At 38.9% G+C, this 20,611-nt stretch overlaps 1 protein-coding gene across 1 annotated transcript in view; it reads left to right on the top strand.

The window, feature by feature from the left end:
- The first annotated feature begins 7,405 nt into the window (after window positions 1-7,405).
- Window positions 7,406-20,611, top strand: part of LOC146004697 (uncharacterized) — a 29,720-nt gene continuing 16,514 nt past the window's right edge. The window contains exon 1 of the mRNA XM_083143647.1: window positions 7,406-7,528. The gene's annotated coding sequence lies outside the window, so the exon portion shown is untranslated. The remainder of the gene's footprint in view (window positions 7,529-20,611) is intronic.

Genomic DNA, 20,611 nt, shown 5'->3' with positions numbered 1-20,611 from the left:
TCGTCATTCACTCTTTACATGTTAGTCTGTAGAAAGACGGGAGTTTCACCACCGCTTAATGCTAATAGGGTATCAGCAGCACATAGGGTTGCTTCTTCCCCCATTACATTGATTAATAGCGTTCAGGTGAGTCAGTTTATCGTTACCACTACTATACTCTTATTTACACAAATACACACACTAAGTTAATAAATCCAAATTAATTTTCAGTTCGAATACCTCACAAGAGGTATTTTATAGTCAAACACGTAATAACTACGAAATAAAAACCGGATAACACAATCACGATCCGAAAAACCTCGTAGCCGAACACAAGCTCACCATGAATAAGCTTTCCATTGCGTCCGTCAACTTGATCACTCTATTCAAAAACCGAGCCCGAACTTTTAATTTAAGACAAAACACACTCGTAATTGCCACGGCAACAGCTTTTAACAAGACAAGTATATGCAGGTTAGTCACTATCCTGACACTATGAGTGATGGGTAAATTACAGAAATTAAGATTAAAGAACAATAAACATTTGAACAAGAGAAAAGATAATTAATAACAATAAATATTAGTGCAATGGGAAAGGACGTGTCATCTTGTTTGTCTGACTAAAAAAATAACGGGCATTCCACACCGACCATGGACGTATGGAAATAGGGTACAAGCGGTGGAGGTACACCCCTCCGTCTGGAGAATGATTGTCAACCTAAAATTATATACAAGGTGGTTATAATTAAAGTGACGGTGTTCAGAGTGGTATAGGACGGGCTGTAATGAGAGTAGCAGTCTGAAACTTCGTAGATATGCTAATGAAGCAATGCGCTCGCGAATTATGCAAAAAAAAAAAAAGTTCCAATTCTCGCCACCAGGGTAAAAAATGGCGCTGTAAGCAGTCAAAACGTGGTATAGTTACAGGAAATAGGCAGGAAAGATCAAACACACGAGAACAATGATTCTGGCATGTTTATTAGGAACTATGGTTACAAGAACTGTTCAATATGGCCTCCCAATTTTACACATATAATTTTTATTTCAATCACAGAAAATTAGGTTAATTATTATAAGGACGTTGCAGGAACATGCAACTGGAGGAGTGTTTTTTGAGGGTGCAACACTATTACGGGGGAGAGGATATGCCTAGTTTGCCCCAACCCCCTCCCCGACAAAAAATACCATCTTTCCTTGCATCTCCTCCGGACGTTCATAATACCACAGATATACTCTTATCTGTGATAATACCAACGAAAGCCAAGAGTAAAAGCCATATTCCACAGATTACTTGGCAAATACTGCAACACCCCCGAAATGTTAGGCAAGCCATTTAACTCTGCTGTGTTTCTCGGTTGCAGAGTTAGAAGGGGCACGAAGCAAACTGTCCATGTCCGGGTAATCAACCTGAAAATTAGCAGGTAAATCCTTTGATATCTAATTTATAATATAAAATTCATACTGATTCTTTGAAACTTATATGAATAATTTCCGAGTTCAATTTCATATTCATTCTGCAAAAGGTCTCGGAATTTTTATGCAGTCTCTTGGAAAGGTTGGTATTGAAATGCTACTAGCTTTTCTTCTTAAGTCCACTTTATACACAGATGGGCTAAGCGCGACTAGGCTTGCGGTTTAAAGTGGGATCTTCAGGTATAAAACCTGAGACCTCTTGATTACAAGGCGCCAGCGTTACTACTGCGCCATAGGAGAGAACCTGAAATGTTATTGATTGATTGAATTGTTGTTTTAAGCACAGAAAGGCCATGTGCCTCCACCGGGTACCGAATCCGGGACCTCTTGATTACAAGTCGAAGACGCTACCACTGCGCCATCGGGAGGGGACTATGAAATGTTATTAGAAGACTCTCTCTCTCTCTCTCTCTCTCTCTATATATATATATATATATATATATATATATATATATATACCTATCTACATGTACGTACGTACCTCCCATCAAGAAAAACCCGAGAGTGTTGCTGATCACATCACCAGTACTGCCCAGATTGAGAATGTGTGGAAGAACTAGGGGATACACACAGGGGAAAACTTTACTAATCCTTACACTTACATTTCTTTTAAATATATATAGCACTCAAACTTTATTTATTTTACTTCATATGCAGAACGCTCATGTAAAATCATCTAACTTTCCTTCTTTCCTTAGATGGAGCTTTTATATAGTTTTTTTTACTATATAGGGCATCAAGCCATTATTTATATTAATATTGTTCTAAATGAAATTTAGTATGGCTTAATTGTAACACTTTGAGATAAATAAAAATAATAATAACTTTAGTAATAACTCAGTGGAGCCAGGCCCGTAGCTAGAATTGATCTCCGGGGGGGCTTTGTAAACCAGGTCCATTTTTCAAAAATTTAACAGTATTGAATTAAGGTAAATTATGTGTGGGGGGGCTGATTAAGTTATATAAAATTTATAAATATCATATAACTACACAAATGCTACTTCTTTCTACATCTTTTAAAACATCTCTTGAAGTGTTAATTGACTGATACTGAAATCATCCCTTACATACTCGATACTACTTTAGAAGATAGATATTTCTTTAACACACACAAAAAAATGCACACTATTCAATCAGTACATTCCACCCCTTCCTTCCCAAAACTTGGGAGCTGTTGACCTTTGATGCAGATGAGAAGGGAATTCGCATGATGACATCAAAGTCACAGATTTCTGTCTAAACGGGAGGTTGCAACAGTGACAGTGAAGGTACAGATAAAGAAGCTCCCCTGTGAAAGAACTGTCTGAAGTCTAGAGAATATTCTAAATACTTGCAGCTACTTCTGTTCATAAAGAAAATGGGCGAATAATAGATGCTGTTCATATTCTGTGAATTTATCTTTAAAGTTGTGAGCTGTCTACATTTTCACTCTTCACTGCAAAAAAATTATGCAAAATAGTTTACCTAATGTCAAGGGAGGCTGATGGCAGTGCCAGGGGGGCTGACGGCAGATTCGGGGGGTGGGCTCAGCCATAGGCGCCGACTCCATGGGGCTTGGGGGGCTCGAGCCCCCCCCAATGTTATCGATGTAGGAGCAGAGCCCCCCAAAATAGTTTTGCTTTAGAGAATGTAATGTATTATTTTGCTTCTCTTGTAAAGTTCACTCTGAATTATGCCACATGAACATAACTTTAAATCAGTAGCGAAGCGTGGTCTTAAGAGGAAGGAAAGCAATGCAGTACTCCGAAAAATGGGGGGGGGGTATATAAATTATACAGTCCATTGCCCCAGTTTTTCTAGGAAAGAAAGGACATTTTAAATAATAATAATATATCCATGAACTCCTCTCTCAACGGCCATACTGCTAAGTTCAAAATTCTTGTCACGTTATTGATAATAAAATACTTGCTATTACTTACAGCTTCCCGTACGAAATTTGAAATATTCATGTTTGTTTCACAAAAGAGAACACTCACTTCAACCACTCGTTCTTCCCACATAAATGGAAAATATTCCGAAAAGCTCAGAAGCTAACAGAAAAGTGATGTCAACCTCGTTGTAAAAATTAATGTTCACGGGGGGTTAATAGAACTGACTTGAAGCTTAAAATAAATTAAGCTTTCGAATAATAGGCCATTACAATAGGAAGAACATGCGCTGTTTCTTCTTTTTAATGATGTATTATATTAATAAAAATAATATTTCGAGTTGGATAGCATTTATGACTTAACGTTTTTGCTATTTGCAGGTCTCAGAAGAGAGTTTCATTGCTTTTTTTTACATACGTTTTATCGAAAAAAAACATCAGTTCATTGTTTTTATGAAAACTTACGATAAATATAGTGTAAATTATTTGGTAGTTGTCAACACTGGCGTGCGTTGTAATTTGAGACAAGAGAAGTGTGAAGCGGACAACAGCCAGCTGTTCTGCAGATTCCAGCGCTCCCCAGTGCCGGAACACCATGTTTGTCTTAATCCCTGAACGTCGACATTATTGACACGTTTTACAAATCTTGAAACTCAAAGTAATGCTTTAAAGTTTATCTACATGGAATTTGGAACAGTTATAATAATTTATTTCAATAATTCTGTGTTTATAATAAAGCAAATATACATCTTCGAGATCATGTTAACACTTATATGTTTTCTGATAGTAGTGTCTGCTCTCTGCTTGGCTCGGGTGTTTTCGAGAAGCCGAAAAGCTCCGAAAAGCAGAGCTTTTATTTTATTAGTGGTTTGGGAATCTTACCTTCACCAGCATCTACCCTTCGCCATATGATACTTGAGAAGCGTTGGTTTCCCGCACAGTGGCTGCAAGCAGAGAGGTTGCTGCTTGCCAACGGGCTGCGGAGAGAATTTGCGGCCGTAAAATTTCGCGAAATCGAGTGCGATAGAAAATAAATAATGCACTCAACGTTAAGTACATTAAATAATATTTTAATTGTGCAAGCAGTGCTTGCATTGCTTGTACTATATCTTCGCCACTGCTTTAAATACACATTTGAAATGTTCTAGACCATCAACTTTGGGGGGGGGGGGGGGGGGCTGTGACCAGAGACAGCAAAACACATGACTTATTACTATATACTAAGTATATAATTATGAGTATTGTTGACATTTTTTCTAAAAAAAAGTTTCAAAAGAAGATGTGCATGAACTAGGGTAGTGGATGGGACGTTTGGGCTACAAATGGCTCTAACATGACATTCAGAACGAGATCATTAGGGAGATCTGTTTTGCGCTCCGTGGTAGCAGATATTAAAAGTCGGGAATGTTTTGCTATTATGGTTGACGAAACTTGTGACATATTCATCCGTGAATAATTGACATTTTGCATTCGAACTGTAAATAAAAATTTAAATGTTTTTGAGGAATTCATGGGCTTTTACGAGATTCCGAACACTGAGGCCAAAACTTAAAAAAGGGAGAGAGTGAGTCATTCATTAATTTATTTCAGTGATCAGAGCCCCCCCCTCAATAATTTTAACAAGTCGGCGCCCCTGGGCTCAGCCCCCCTGGCCACGGGCCTGAGTGGAACTAGAAAATTATTGGTTCTACGATATATTCAAGAGCCAATGTCTACAAGATCGCTGCACTGTCAATACGAAATTAGGAAGATTCAATATCCTTGGAGTAAATTCGCGGAAGGTGCCGTGACCGCAGCTCCAGCTCGCGGTGTTTAGCCGTTGCGCTCCGCAGTATTTTTTTAAGTGGGCAGAGTCGATGCTGGGGCACCCACGTCACGCCAATGCTTCTAAGAAAACATGCCACGAGCCCTAAGGACATACACGTCGTGACGTCACCGAGCATGACGGGAGAGGGCGAACGGTGTTTGCATCTTTACCAGTGCAGATCAAAGGTTGAGGGAAATTTCCCTTACTGTGGGAAACTTTTTCACTGCTTGTGGGAAATTCTTCTCAACGTGAGGGATTTTTTGTAAAGGGTGTTTGCAAAAAGAGAAAAATGAAAAATTTTACTGTACCGTACATATCCATTGCATGTAAGTAATATCTCCTAAAATTAAGGTGAATCGATTTAAATCAATTTAAATAAATAATTTATAAAGAAACGTAGTTAAGGATTTTTGTAGATATCAGAATCGCTTTTGATGAAAGTACATTAATCTCGTAATCATTTAATAGTGTTTATTAGGCTCTAAGATAGGAAAATAAAGGAAATAAAATATATGTACTGATGGTGTGAAGCTCAAATGAAATGAAATGTAAACACACATTTCTCTTGATTTAAAATTGAAAAATTTTCATAGGCAAAAGTAGCTAACATTTTGTGTAGAAAAATATACAAAATGCTAATCATGTTAAAGCATAAATAGTGACATTATCATTAAACTGTAAATAAACATGGTAGCTGATATTTTTCAAACTATCATTAAAAAAATCACCAAAATTCAGCTACAAAAACTATAAAAATATGTAAGTTACTACGTTAAGTTACAATTACAGAAGGTTTTATTTTCAATTGATGAAAAGTTACTGAAATTATTATTAGTTTCAATAACACATTCAACAATATTTCCATAGTAGGTACAGTATCAGAAACAGAAAAATGTATATTTTGTCATATTTTTTATTTGCTTTAATCAAACTGTTCAAATATTTTACAGGGCCGTTTAGTAGAAAAAAGTATTTCTATAAAAACATATATCTATATGTATGGTGCCAAAAACCTTACAAGCAATTTTAAGCGTGATTTTTTTTTAAATATCGATTTAAATAAGAAAATCAACAATGATACTTTAATTAAAAATCATTCTTTTTATCCACCCTGCCTAAAATACTCTCAGTATCAGCTTATCATTCTAGCCACCTAAATAGCTTAAGTGACATTTTTAGATTCATTTAGTAGAACAGGAATCACACACATACACATGGAGAAACAGCGAGACACTGAATAAAAGACGGAAAAAGGAGAAAGATAGGAGGTATAGAAACAGGAGAAACGGCGAGGACAGAATGAAAGGCGTAGAGAAACAGAAGGAGAAATGAAGATAGAAAGAAACATGTAGATACAGAGGATGAAAGTAAGAGAGAAACATATGGGAATAAATAAAGAAAAGAAAGAGATACAGAATAGAATGTATGGAATACTACCTCCAGTTTTGTGCCAAGGGTTTTCAAAATTTAGCAGGGAGAGGGGAGGGGGCTGACCGTAGTTATATATATTCTTTTCCATCTTTTCCAGTATTTGACGTTATTTGTTTAGCGATTGACACGTCTTTTCCCAATGCACTAATATTTATTGTTATTAATTACCTTTTCTCTTGTACAAATGTTTATGGTTCTTAAATCTTAATTTCTGTAATTTACCTATCACTGATAATGTCAGGATAGTGACTAACCTGTATATACTTGTCTTGTTAAGAGGTGTTTCCATGGCAATTACGAGTGTGTTTTGTCTTGACTTTTGAAGTTCGGGCTCGGTTTTTGAATAGAGTGATCAAGTTGAATTATAAGAAGTTTAATTTCTTTGAGTGACATGGATTATATATTAGGATATAAGTATTTAGTTTGCAAAGAAGTAAAATAGACTTCCTTTTTCTTAGTGCAAACTTGACTTTGATTTTTACTTGACGAACTAACAGAGAGATATTACCCCATACCCTGAGAGGCATCACGCGAATGCTTTCGAATCTTTCATGTGAACTTATTATTGGCTCTTTTAGTTAAATCAGTTTCTTTTGACTACAGAACGTGTCACGATGTAGCGGCCGAAGGGGGTTTGTTACCCCCATCAACCTCCCTTGTGCACGCCACTGCCCTCCTACATGCTTCCCTTCATGGCACAGTGCAATGCCCAGGGCCACATATGTTTATCTGCAGCGTTCTGTATGGCGTGGGAATTTTTATGCAAGGAAAGGGAATTTTTCCTCGCTGGAGGGAAATTCCACGAAAAGGATTTCCCACACCTGGAACCAGTTTCTTCAGTCTGTTGACAGAGTTCGTGGTGCTTGGAAGTGAGTGTGAGGAGTCCTGTGATGCCGAGGTGATTTGCATTGGTGTATGTGCAGGTAGCAGCAGCGGAAGACGACGCCCCCTTGCGGGATGGATCAGAAACCGTGAGTACTTGCCATCTGTGGCTAGAGACTTCAGGCAACGCCATGTTATAACGGCCTTGAAAGGATTTTTACACATATGCAACAATCGGCTGTCAATACCGAAGACGAATAACTTGTTTTTAGGTTCTTAACAGTGCACAGCGCAGGATGTTATAGTTACTGATGCGTTGCCAAATATGGCATTGTTTTCCGATCTGATTAAATTCAATTTCTCTGTCTTCTCCTCGAAGTGGTCGAAGGCCAAATAAATGTTACGAAATACTTTCAACTTTGCTGGAACAGATGCTACTGAAATTCAGAAAACAAATCTCTAACCGGTTGTATTTCGTGTTGTAATCAGTTAATGGCCTGTACTGTATTGCAGAAGAAGGTTTATGCTGTATTTCGCTTATTTTTACTCTGCTTTTCTGGCCTCTGAACAAATCGCGGTGATGATATTGATTACTTTACTAAGCGAGTTCTTCAGACATACAAATCTTTAGAGATAAGTCATGTATTGTCAGGGGTCCCGGGTTCAAATCCCGGCCTGGGCATGGGTATTCTTTGTGAGTTTCCCTTCATCAATTTCATCCTGCCATCACTCATCCTCATCTTCGCGATTAGCCAAAAGTGGCAGAAATGCGAAGTAAAATAAGCCAAAGCAATCAATCAACCAGTAAGTCATGTATTTTGCATAATAACTGCCAAGTCAATCCAATAATGGCAAGTGTAAGTATGTGCTGCGTGATTGCATACATACTCAGGATAAAATCTCGTTGTTGTTTTTTCGAGGGGTCGTAGATTAGAAACGAGGCGTCAAATAAAAAGTTATTAGTCAGACAGGCATTTAAATTCGAGACGAAACCAAATCAAGTCTTGTCTCTCCCTCTGGCGTTGCGTTTATATTTGGTAACATTGACGCCAGCAGATATGGTCTGAAAGGGGGACACATGACCTTTTGCGATAAGAAAATATTGCCGACTTCTCCTTCCTTCCTTCTTTTTTTCTGTAACTCTGTTCTTTCTTTCTTTCCTTGTATCTTTCGATCTTCTTTTCTTAGTTTAAGTACCTCATTGTTAGTCTTTACTTCCTCTCTATTTGCTCATTTCTTTTTATATTCTTTCTTCCATTTTCTGTCCGTTTCTTCTTTATTCTTTCTCTCTATCGATGTTCTGTTATTACTTTTTCTTATCTGTCTCTTTCTGCCTGCCTTGATTCTATCTCCTTCTTTTCTCTTGTCTCTTTCTGCCTGTCTTGATTCTATTTCTTTCTTTTCTCTGTCTCTTTCTGCCTGTCTTGATTCTATCTCTCTTTCTTTTCTTCTCCCTCTCTTTAATTCATTTCCCTTCATTCTCAACTGCTGCTTCTCTCCTGTCTTTTTCTCTCTTAAAACCACATAAAACTCTTTGCTTGGATGTCCACTCAGTGGCGTATTTGTGATTCCACTTGGGAAGTAGGTTCTTTTGGGTATGCAAATTTGTGTACGTTACCAGTCAGTGAACTAAGCTATTGCCTTTGCGGTTCTAACCTAGGACATTAAATGTTATGATAACATTTACACGTAATTTAGAAACGCTTAGTATAGCCTATCTACATTAAACCTAAACTCATATAAAAAGAGCTATCAAACTACAACTTTCTTGTGAACACTTTAATACATGTAAAATATCAGCAGCACTATGCCATGGAAAACAGCCTGATATCTCGGCTCGGTTAGGTTGGCCTGTTGCAGAATGGTGTCCTTCTTTAATCCACAAGGCAAAGAAATGTTTTATGGCTGGACCATTAATGGACACGAATGATTTTCAATTGTGATTGTTACATAGTTAGGAAATGGTAATTTTCTTTAGCAGGGGATATTTGGGGGGATTTACGGCATCCCCCGTTAATTCGCACACTGCCTAAAACACTTCTTTCTCATGATGATATGTAAACATAATGCCAATATATCTAACTGAAGGTCCCCCCTGCCCCCTTGGATTTTTTTTGCGGGTCCATATGATGATTATGTAAAAAATGTGAACAGTAGTACAGAAGTTTCACATACACAAACTCCCTTCCTCCCTCCCCTCGTATGTAGGGGAGAGGTCTGTGAGCTCCTTCTCTCACTTCTAGTTTATTCGTCCCGAGGGGGGTTGGTGGGGGTTATAACCCCCCCTTTGGCCCAGTACTCCTAAAAAAACAACGTCAAAGGTAGGAAAAGATGTCAAAATCAGGGCTGACTACCAGAAAAACTGTACATAACCCCTCGCTTTCAAACATCCTGGGCACGCCACTGTTCGTCCTATTTTCCTCTTCATCTTACTGTTCATTTCTTCCTCAATGTGAAGGCGCTAGTTTTGCATTACCAACTACCCCAAGCAACTTTTGTTACTTGTGGTAATAAGGGGTGACCACTTTCGAAGACAGCCGAATGTCAGCCTCCCCATGGACGTCCGGAAGGGGGGGGGGGCAAGGGTGGTACGCTTCCCCTGGAAAATGAATGTTCACCTAAAAATTATATATTTCACACATAATTTCATTCCAGTCACAGTAATATATGTTAATTATTATAAATTCATTCAAGAAATATGATAATTTGAGACGGCAATAGTGTTTATTGAGGGGGCATCACTATTATGGGGGAAAATATGCCTCCCTTGCACCCTCTCAAAAGAATTACCTTGCCCGTCTATGAGCTTCCCAAGTCCCTTCCGCGTAGTACACTCTGGACTGCATATTGCATTCTATCGAGGCTCTGGACTCATGGCAGTATATAATCTTCCGTGAGGCACGTGTTGTGTTCCCTATATGTTTGTGATTCTTCCTTCACTAACCTCATGGTCATTCATCCTCATCTTCGCGATTAGCCAAAAGTAGTAGAAAAGCGAAGCAAAAATCAAATAAATAATAATAATAATGTAGTTGTGTGCATTTACCTCCTCAAAGAGAGAATGGGTTTCCTATCATCCCGCCCTCCAAAGTATTACGCACGATACAAACAATAGTATTTTAAATTGAATATTATGTATTTTCAGCTCCTCATTGAAACTTTATGATCATATCTTTTGTAAACGTGAGTTGTAAGACACGTAACCGTTACGTAACAAATACGGTCAGTAAAAGTGTCAAGAAGACAAACGTGGTTAGTGAAAGTTTCCACCATCGCGGAAGATGTTCTGCTTCTTTTAAAAACCCACGTAGGTGCAAGTGCTGCCCTCTGTCGGTGGGAGTGAAGTCGTTCCTAAAACCTGGCTTTGTAACATCAAACTACCACGATCTATGTGAAATATAACAGCACGTAGTCTTATTTGCAGGAAGAACGAAAGTGAAAATAAGTGTATCGATCTCATTCTGCCGAATGTTGAGAACTTTCCTGTGTGAAAAGGAACGACGAGAGACAGAGAGACATCTGGATTGGTATGCAGCCACTCCCAAGGTCTTTAGATGTAATATGTAGTGTTTCCAGCTTTGCAGAATTCCACCGATGAGAAGTGGAGCTGATGGGATTACAGCATACCGAAATTTTTCGAAAATCAAGATTTTCAGTTGAAAGCAGTAAAGAATTCGGGAAGAACCAAATTGTTAAATGAAAACTCCCTAAAAATAGCCACCGATAATATAATTTAAAAACGAATGTTAAAACTCGCCATTACGAAATATTTTATAGGGTATCCCGTCCTGCCTTCCCTCCCTAGATCGCAGCTACATGGTACCTCACCAGTGGCGTACCCAAAGGGGCGGGGTCATCACCCCCCCTTTTTGACCCATTATTCCTAAAAAAGAACGTCAAAGGTAGGAAATGAATCATTATCATTATTAACAGTTTTGTTATCATTGTTGATTTCAGCCGTTAATATCCCTCCACTTCACTTTCAAAATACTTCAAAATCTAAAATGTTTACATTCGTTTCTTCGAGGAACAATTGTTTACATTCGAGCATTGTAATTTCGCCCGGCTTCCTTTGCAGTCTGCCATACAGACTTGAACTCCGGTTTAAATACAATATTGAAAATATATTATGATGTAAGGAGTTATTTAAGAGCTAAAACACCTTCCTTCTACATTCTTTCATTATCACAATATTAAGGAATTTTAATTTATATATATTTGTCACTTCTGCCCCATCAGCGTCTCATTTTTGTGCGACCCCTAAGCTATAGCCAAGGATAGCCTAGTGGCACTCCCTGTGCATTCCTCTTTTGTATGTCCCAGCGACCTGCAATGATTTTCGCCGCTGCTGCTGAACATATCCGAATAGTGTTGCTATATGTATGCAACGCATCACATATCTCAGTTAGCAACACTAGCAACGCGTTGACACGTATTGAGACGTGTGTACAGAGGAGGTCACAATTGTGCTGTGGTGGGGACAAGTGGGCGGGAGAGTCACGTACCAGCGCGGCAGATACTGGGAGAATACCCCCCCCCCCCAACCCCCTTTCTCCCTCGGAACACGATCGGCTTTCTTATGATCTTGTTAGCAAAGTAATGATATGGAAACTGAAAAATATACCCTTATGCAATTACATAGCCCTTTCGTTCAAGGGATATCAGGGCATTGATCGATAATGTACCTATTCGATATTAAAAAAAAAACAACAACTGAATTATACATTGACTTTCATTCCTAAATCAGCCACGGTAGTTCAGAACCACTTCTGACTGCCACGTGGGAGACCCGGGTTCGATTCCCAGGATGGGTAATGTCAGGTGTGGAAATTTGTCCGCAATGTTCCCGCATAGTGAGGCTCTGTGGATCATCCAGTAATAAATGCATACCTGAGGGAAACCCTGGTTGGCAACAGCTGCTGGAGCGTGCTGCTGATTGCACAAGCTCCACTATGCCCGAGATCTAGAACGTGCGAAGCTTACCTCCACACCCATGTGCCTCTATGACACGGTTAGGCTTTATAAGTCACAAATAAATAATCGTGTTTCGATTAGGAGCTTAAAATGTGTTTCAAAAGTGGCTAATTTTTAAAATAATGTTTATACTTTTCAATCAAAGTAGCTAAGAACCGTGGAAACATGCGCCATTAACGTGCCGAGTAGTCATATTTTTAAAGGGAAAGCTAGTGGTTTAAATCTACATGATTCGCCCCCCCCCCCACACACACACTTTAATCCTAATTATAATCTAACATTGCATCCATTGGCGTACGCAGGAATTATAAAGGTGAATAGTACATAATTTTGCTCTGTAAGGGGGGGGGGGATAAATTGCAAAATATTTCGCATGTTTGAAGTTTTTCACTCCATTAGAATTGTGCTGGAAGACAAAAATGGTAATCAGAGGTCATTTTATGGGGTGTTTGCATTTCTTTTCGAGTTCTTAACTGATTTTCTCAAACATTCTGGAGGGGCTGTAGCCCCACCAGCTCCTCCGTTGCGTAAGCCATTGATTGCATCTGTGTTATATAAACAATTCCTGGAAAATAAATCTCCAAAGATCTCAACTTGATTCAACCCCTCAACGTGCTATGCAAGACCCGGATATTGTTCATCCAAGATTGCTTTGACTTAAGGGGCAAGTTCCTGTTTCATTGGTGACTCTTAACAGGTTATGCAGTAAGTGCACGTTACATGATAAAATGCTGTAGTTCCGTAATGTTTTTACAGCTTCAGCGGCAAAGTGAACGAAGCATAATGTATTGTTTACAAATTGAACAGTTAAAGAGACAAGCCATAAAGCTAAGTACCTACTCAGGCATAAAGTAGCTTCGTGCAACCGTTTGGCTGAGTGTAAGCTACAAGCCTGGAAAGTGAAAGTTTGTTAGATGAATAAGTGCTGCTCCCATACTTTGCACTGGAAAGATCCATGGGTTACAATGCAAACTTTAAACAGCAAGGGGGGAAGGGTAAGAATCAAATGTTTCACATGTAATAATAAAGTTTATAATAAATGGTTAATAAGATTAATGTATGTTCATAATGATATTAATATAGATCAATTAATAATGATTGTTATTTTTATTATTACATGAACAGGTAAAAAGATGATATAAGAAGAGAGATATAGCAGCACATATTCATTATTTAGCCTATGCCTAGTTAAGTTCACTAAAATGTATATAAAAACAGCTGTCATACCAAACAACAAAATTTAATATCAACAAATTTGTAAATGGATTGTTTATTGAATATTAAATGGGTTGTTAAGTCCGACTGTTAAAAGTAAAGTCGCCCGTCATTATTTTTATGCTTATTATTATTATAACTTGACAAGTTTAAAAACAAGACGCTGCAATCCATTGTTTGCGCACCTCACATCACATTTCCCCACTCCATTGTCTGCGGCGACGTTCGTTCGCAGTGTTGAAACCCGGAGGGAGCGGAATTGTCTGAGAATTTTCAACGAAATTTGAATGTGAAAGGCATGAATTAGTATCCCGTTACCTACGCTACCTATTGATTACGCTAAATTCTAAATACATTTTGATATTTTCCCTTTAAACCTTAAATGAATTAAGTTATATTAGGGATATTTCTTACCAGCATAAGAAATGTATGAAATAAAACGATAGAAAAATGAAAAATATATAAACGATAGAACTGAGCTCACCTTTTAAATGTTTTCCAGTTCTCCTTATTCAGTTTCACTCTCCCACTCATCCGAGTCTTTGTCTAACGATGAATGTGTGTCAGTGTCTGAATCGGCTTCACCAAGTCTAATTCAGTTCATCTACACGCTCGTCCATAAGTCCATCTCTTTCAAAGTAAGAATCTTGCAGCCAAGAGTAGAGTCCAGCGCAGATATTTCTGCCGTGCGATGCGCGAAACAACTAAAGAAGCAGTGTTGCTAATGGAGCAGATAGAAAAATCGCTGCAGTGCGACGATGCACAGCTGTTACGTACAACAATAAAATTAGAGAATTCAGGTCTATCTAACGTTGAGTTTTAAACGTCATGCATTATACCAGGACTAGGATTAATATGTACTAACAAGTGGCTTTGTATGTAGCTACATACATATGGACTAAAAATTCGCAAAATATGAACTAACACATAAGTAAAATTACCAAAAATGCTGCAAAGAAGACTTCTTCATACGATTCCTTATTTGAGTGATTTCAAACAAAATAAAAAAATATATATATTATTTTTCATTGCATTAATGCACTGGTGGCGTTCTAACTTTTCACTACCAGTATATACTGGTATGGAACTGCAACGGCAGATAATAACATGCCAACGTGTTAAACCGCTACAATTGCACCATAACACTCCTCCTGAAGCAGTATTATTATTTCCTCTCTGAGATCGGCGACAGTCGGTTGCCTTTGTTGTACATTTACAAAGGATGCCGGCTTCCACAACAATAACAAGTACATACACTGCCACTAGACGATAAGCTGCGCGGCTTTTTCTTTTGTTATGAACCAGGGCCGGCGCTAGTCATTTTGCCTCCCTGGGAGGTGGCGGCAGATGCCGCTCTATTTCGACCCCCCTCCCCCCCGGTCATTACGCAGCAACGGAAAATTGAAAATCAATATATTCCTAACTAAAACACCAAAATATAAAATAAATAATGAGACTTCTTATGCTATTTCAATACTATTCAGCGCAAAAGAATATCTCGCTCGATCACAGTTTTCAATAGGCTTATTTTTTTCTTCTTCGGTTCGCCCTCCCCTTCCGCCGGCCCTGCTATGAACTTGGTCACCCATGAAAGCATGGCAATTTTAACACAGAAAACAATATGTATCGCATTAAGCAGCAAAAATGACAGCCTCCTCTATGCAATTTCTACAAGAACACGTGCCGGAGCCAGAGTTGAAATGATGTTGGAGCCACATAATTTATTTATTTTGAATAATTCCAAAATTATGAAATATGAACAATTTGTTGCTGCTGTTCGCTGCTCTCTTGCCAAAATGCTTTATTGGGATGCTAACACCATGACTGGCTTCCTCCTTCATGAACTCGTGCACGTTGCTTAGAATTTCCCGAGCTTGGCTATGCAAGGTTTTTGATTTCAACTTCGACAGAACTGGAGGCATTGTGGAATTTAACGTTCATTAGCAAACACACACTTTTACATACACACACGCAATACACGCACACAACGTCAAACCGGTCAAATACTTAGTATAAAATAAAAATATGGTGCTTCCAATCCAACAAAACTCACCGCCACTTTACCTGCCTTTTCCCCTTCCGTGACAGAAATAGTGCTTCATTATTACAGTTGGCAACACTAGTTACTAGCTAGCCAATGAACATGCACTGCATAAAAGAAGCAAGCACTACGCCGTGCTATATTGCCACATTACCGTCCCTGCCGAACGGTGGGAACCGCGAGCTGGAGCGCTATTCAATTGTTTTCAATGATGTTTGCGCGAGTGTGTCCAGGAATGGAATGACAATATGGCAACAATAGCGAAGGTTTTCGAGCAGGGTAGAACACGTGATGCTAAGAGAGAGGGAGACGAAACGAAAATTCGTTTCTACGCAACGGCAAATTTACGTGTGTGGCACTCTAAAGAGCATGAACATTTCAATGCTTTAGAAAAGAACACAGGCAAGCGTGTTATCAGATTGCGTTCTCGTAGTGATTGTTGTAGGATAAACAAACGAACCACCACCCCACAAGTTATATATATAAAAAAAAAACTGGCCACTGCTCGATGTCGCATTCAGAAAATGAAGTCATTCGCACTGTAGTTTCTCTTCGTTATAAACCTTAACGCACGTGCATAATACTACAGTTTACGATCGGCGCACCGCACGCATTTTCAAAGGCCGGATTAAATTAAATGAACCACTGATATAATAGGAGCCTGCATGCACCGTCACGCTAAACAGTGAAAATTGTTTGTCATATATGTTTTAGCTTAATTTTGCTGAGTTGGCACCACTGGTACTCTCAACGCCAGACCAGTGAGTAGAAGAGTGGTGGGGAGGATGACGTAATAGGAAGTGCTCCGCAGCGATCTGCGCATATCGGGACTTAACTTGTCAGGCTATAGTAGTGGTACGCATACATTTTCTCAAGCAATGAGAACGCCAATCTGTAACTAACTAATTAACTCTAGCCTTCTTAAACCCGAAGGGTGCAGCAACACAAACCTTCCACCCAGGCCCGTACCCAGAATTTTTTGAGGAGGGGGGCCAAGTCCAAAACCGTGGTGATGATTATATATATATATATAAATATAAATGTATATCATTGTCATATGACAATTATTCAATAATTAATTAATAGCATTGATTAATCAATTTATATATATAAACAAATTAATTTGCTACATTTATAAACTAGCAAATTAATTCCTTTAACAACTGAAATTAAAAGATAAGTGAAATGTGTTTAATAAGTGTTAGATTTTATTTAATTCTTGCTCTTTATTAATAAAGATAATTAAATTTTCATATTTTTATTGTGTTATGTTTCTATAATGATGTAAATCTATTAATGGTCTCTCGAAACATTTCCTTATCAGAGTTGAAGCTAGAGATTTCATCGTCCAGGACGAGAATAGATTTTCACACCCCCTGTACCGAATTTGCATCCCCCCTAGATGTAACTGGAATACTTAGACATTGAATAAATTTTATGTAAAGTAAAGTGCTCCCCTGTGCTTAGCACAACGCCATGAAGGCGTATAGGGGGTGTGGGGGTAATGCCCCACACTTTCTTGATCCGGTCGTGAGTGGGGGTGATGTGATCAGCATCACGCCCCTGATCGCCTTTACCCCCCAGGGTTTCCCCGTACCTACTCTTTTCCGTTGAATCCGATGAAAAGAAAACTTAGCATTCATGAAATGTGGCTAATAAAAGGGAAGTCGGTTCGGTTGTCCATCCCATATCATCTTCATTCAAGCAGTGTGTGTTATTGTTCAAATCTGCAAACTCGATTGCAAATTAAAGATTACTAGGTGAAGGGACAAAAAATGAGATACTTTAAGAAGACATTAGTTTCCTACGAAATTAACATGCTATGTATTATTCCCGACAAAAGGAGGTGAGAAATGGAGGAGAAATACCAAGTCGGTATAATTTCTAAGTTCCAGGGACCTAGGTGACAATGACAACCACCTTCGCAGCTACGGCTCCATTTCTTACTAGTCCAATTTGATATAGTTTTAAAATCTTATCTATGAATGTAGATGTACGTTTTTACCCCATGCTGTTACCAGCCCCAAAGATAGAAGAGAGAGAACAAGAGATCTATTCAACATTCACACACATACAGAAATCATTCTTTGTTCTTCCTTCTTCGTATGTGTTTATATTATTCTTAGTATAGAATGTTTGAAGTCAAAACTAATTGCTTATCTTTGTTGTTATAACACAAACTCTTACGCTCGGAAAATTTTGATGGGGGGAAAATGTTAATAGAACAAAATCTTTGGGGGAAAGGTGGGAGATCCCCCTTCCGCCGTTGGAATTCGTACCCTGTATGTGACCACCAACGCTATGGAATGATCCTTATAATGAAGAACATGTCTGAATGTGAATTAACCAAAAAAAAAAGGAATTTCCTCATCAAGACTGCATTTCGAAAGAAAGTCAGAACAGGGAGTGAAAATACTGAACTGTCCTGACCAAATTGGGACGTTTGGTACCTTCGCATAAATGGTTATAAAACTAAAATTAATAAATATAGGAGACTGCAGCCCTCTGGAGTCTGCCTCTCTCCATAAACAACACATTCATTTATGAAAGAAGAAAACAGAAACTCTTGCAAAATCTTAAAAATCGTCCGTGTTATTTTTGTAGGTTTTTATAGGTTCACATTAAAATATTTCATGGCTCGAGTGGGGTGGCATGGCCCCCTTGCCTCCCTTTGGGTACTGCTTCCACCTGTCCCTATCCTGGGCAAGATCTATCCACTCTTTTCCATCTTTACCGATTTCCTTTGGGTCCATCTCAACGTTATCCCTCCATCTTCGTCTTGGCCTTCTTACAGGTCTCTTACCATCAGGTTTCCCAACAAGAATCTTTCCTCTCCCATTCGTGGCCTGCCCACCTAAGTCAATCTTTACCTTCTGTCACTTTTGGCTAATCGCGAAGATGAGGACCAGTAATGATATTATAAAATTGATGAAGGGACACTCACAAAGAATACCCCACCCATGCCCAGGCTGATATTCTAACCCAGCCCTCCTTGCGAATTAGCTCGCTGTGCTGAAAACCAGTGTTGCCAACTACTTTTCGGCAATGTCTCTACAGACGTAGTCAAAATGTCCCTACGCCAAGAAAAGCGACTAAAAGAAACACCTCATGAGCATGCAAAACAGAAGATAAAATATACACATTTACTTACCAAATCTTTCTGCTCGGTGCTTCCTTCCACAATTTATGAATAACGTTGAGTCGTTAACTGTTGATTATGTTATTTGAAGTGAAGTCATACATGCTGCTGCTGTGAAGAGATAGATGCTGGTTGGCGATGCTCTATTTCTTGCAGTCTTGTTCACGTACCTTAAGGGAAGAATTTATCACTAGCAAAGAATTTAACAATTCTGGTCCCATTTTATTTCTCTTTTTTGTTTTTGTATCACTTAACATTGAAAATATTCTTTCCGTTTCCGCGTTAGAATGTGGTAGTGTTAGCACTATTTTCGCGAGAGTGGAAATGTTTTAAAAAAAGAACTTGCCTTCAAAGTTCTTGGTAACCGATAACATGTTCCAAAATTCTGATGGAGATTTGTTAGTTAGTTCTTTGCACCTTTGCACAATAAAATGTTATTTTTCAACATTGAAAAAAGTCCCTACGTTTTCCCTCATTTGGCAAAATCTGTCCCTACACGGGCAAAATATAGTGAAAAGTCCCTATGCGTAGGGACATGTCCCTACGGTTGGCATCACTGCTAGCAACTCCGCCACCGAGGTGGGTGGTTAAGCTGTAGAGGCATATGGGATATGGGAATAAAGAAAGAGAGAGAGAGAGAGAGAGAGAGTGTGAATGGTTAAGAGGTAAATTATGAAAGAGGAGTTTATAAAAAGATATACGAATATAGGGATAAACAAAGAGAAAAAGATTGAGAAGCAAAATTTAGGAAGAGGAAAGAAGAAAGCATAGAGTAACATTAACAGAATAAGAAAGTAAGTGAAACAGAAGAAGCTAAGAGGTCTATAAAGATGGAAGGAAAGAGAAACGATGAAAATAGGAAGAGAGAGAAACAGAGGTAGAAAAAAGAGAGGGAGAGAACATAGCAGATCCCAGACAATATTTCGTCAACCCACCACACTAGTGTTGCCCACGAGACGAGACTTTGGCCTGTCTCGTCTCGTGGAAATGCCGTTTCGTCTCGAAAATATTCGTTTGTCTCATGACACATGGTCAATCTCGTCTCGTCTCGAATTTTTAAAAGCCTGTCCCGTCTCGTCCCGTGGACAACACTACACCACACCAACGCCACCGACAGCTGCTTCGAGACAGAGGCGTCTCGTGAACGCATGCCGTGCATGCGTCAATTATGGGAAAAGGGACAGCTTGCTCTGCGACGACATTCATAAGCATTTCTACATTCTAATTTCTTCATATAGGAGAAGTATTTATTTTACACGAGAGCGCTATATTACATTTCTTGGATCTGAAGTGACGCATGCGTCAATTGTGAGAAAAGAATTATTACTTTCTTTCACTTCAGATCCAAGAAATGTAATATAAGCTTAGTTCAGCGCTCTCGTGTAAAATAAATACTTCTCCTATATGAAGACATTAGAATGTAGAAATGCTCATTAATGTCGTCGCAGAGCAAGCTGTCCCTTTTCCCACAATTGACGCATGCGCAGCATGCACCGCATGCGTTCACGAAACGCCTCTGCTTCGAGATAAGAATCGTGCAAGGAGAATCGTGAATGTATCCGTTTGGAAGTTGACAACACGGCTAATCTGTGCAACACGGGACAAGGCAGCATCAGAAACCGGCACTGCTTCCGTTATACAACATGTTAAAGCATAAGGCGTTAAATTAAGAGTGCGATATACATACTGACTGCGAACCAGGGCACGAAAACAGATTCGACAAGGAGACCGTCGCTATGATGCATAGCATAGAAACGGTTCATTCCGCTGTATACGGGTCGTGCTTCGGTTGGGTCACATTCTTTTACATTTTCACCAACTGGAATCTGCGAGTATCGAGGAGCGAAATGTTACGGATACCAG

This window comes from Lepisma saccharinum, chromosome 22 (assembly GCF_977018435.1).
Source record: "Lepisma saccharinum chromosome 22, izLepSacc3.1, whole genome shotgun sequence".
NCBI classification, from domain to species: domain Eukaryota; kingdom Metazoa; phylum Arthropoda; class Insecta; order Zygentoma; family Lepismatidae; genus Lepisma; species Lepisma saccharinum.
Note: the sequence above shows the minus strand (reverse complement) of the source record. Positions and strands in the feature narration are given on the sequence as shown.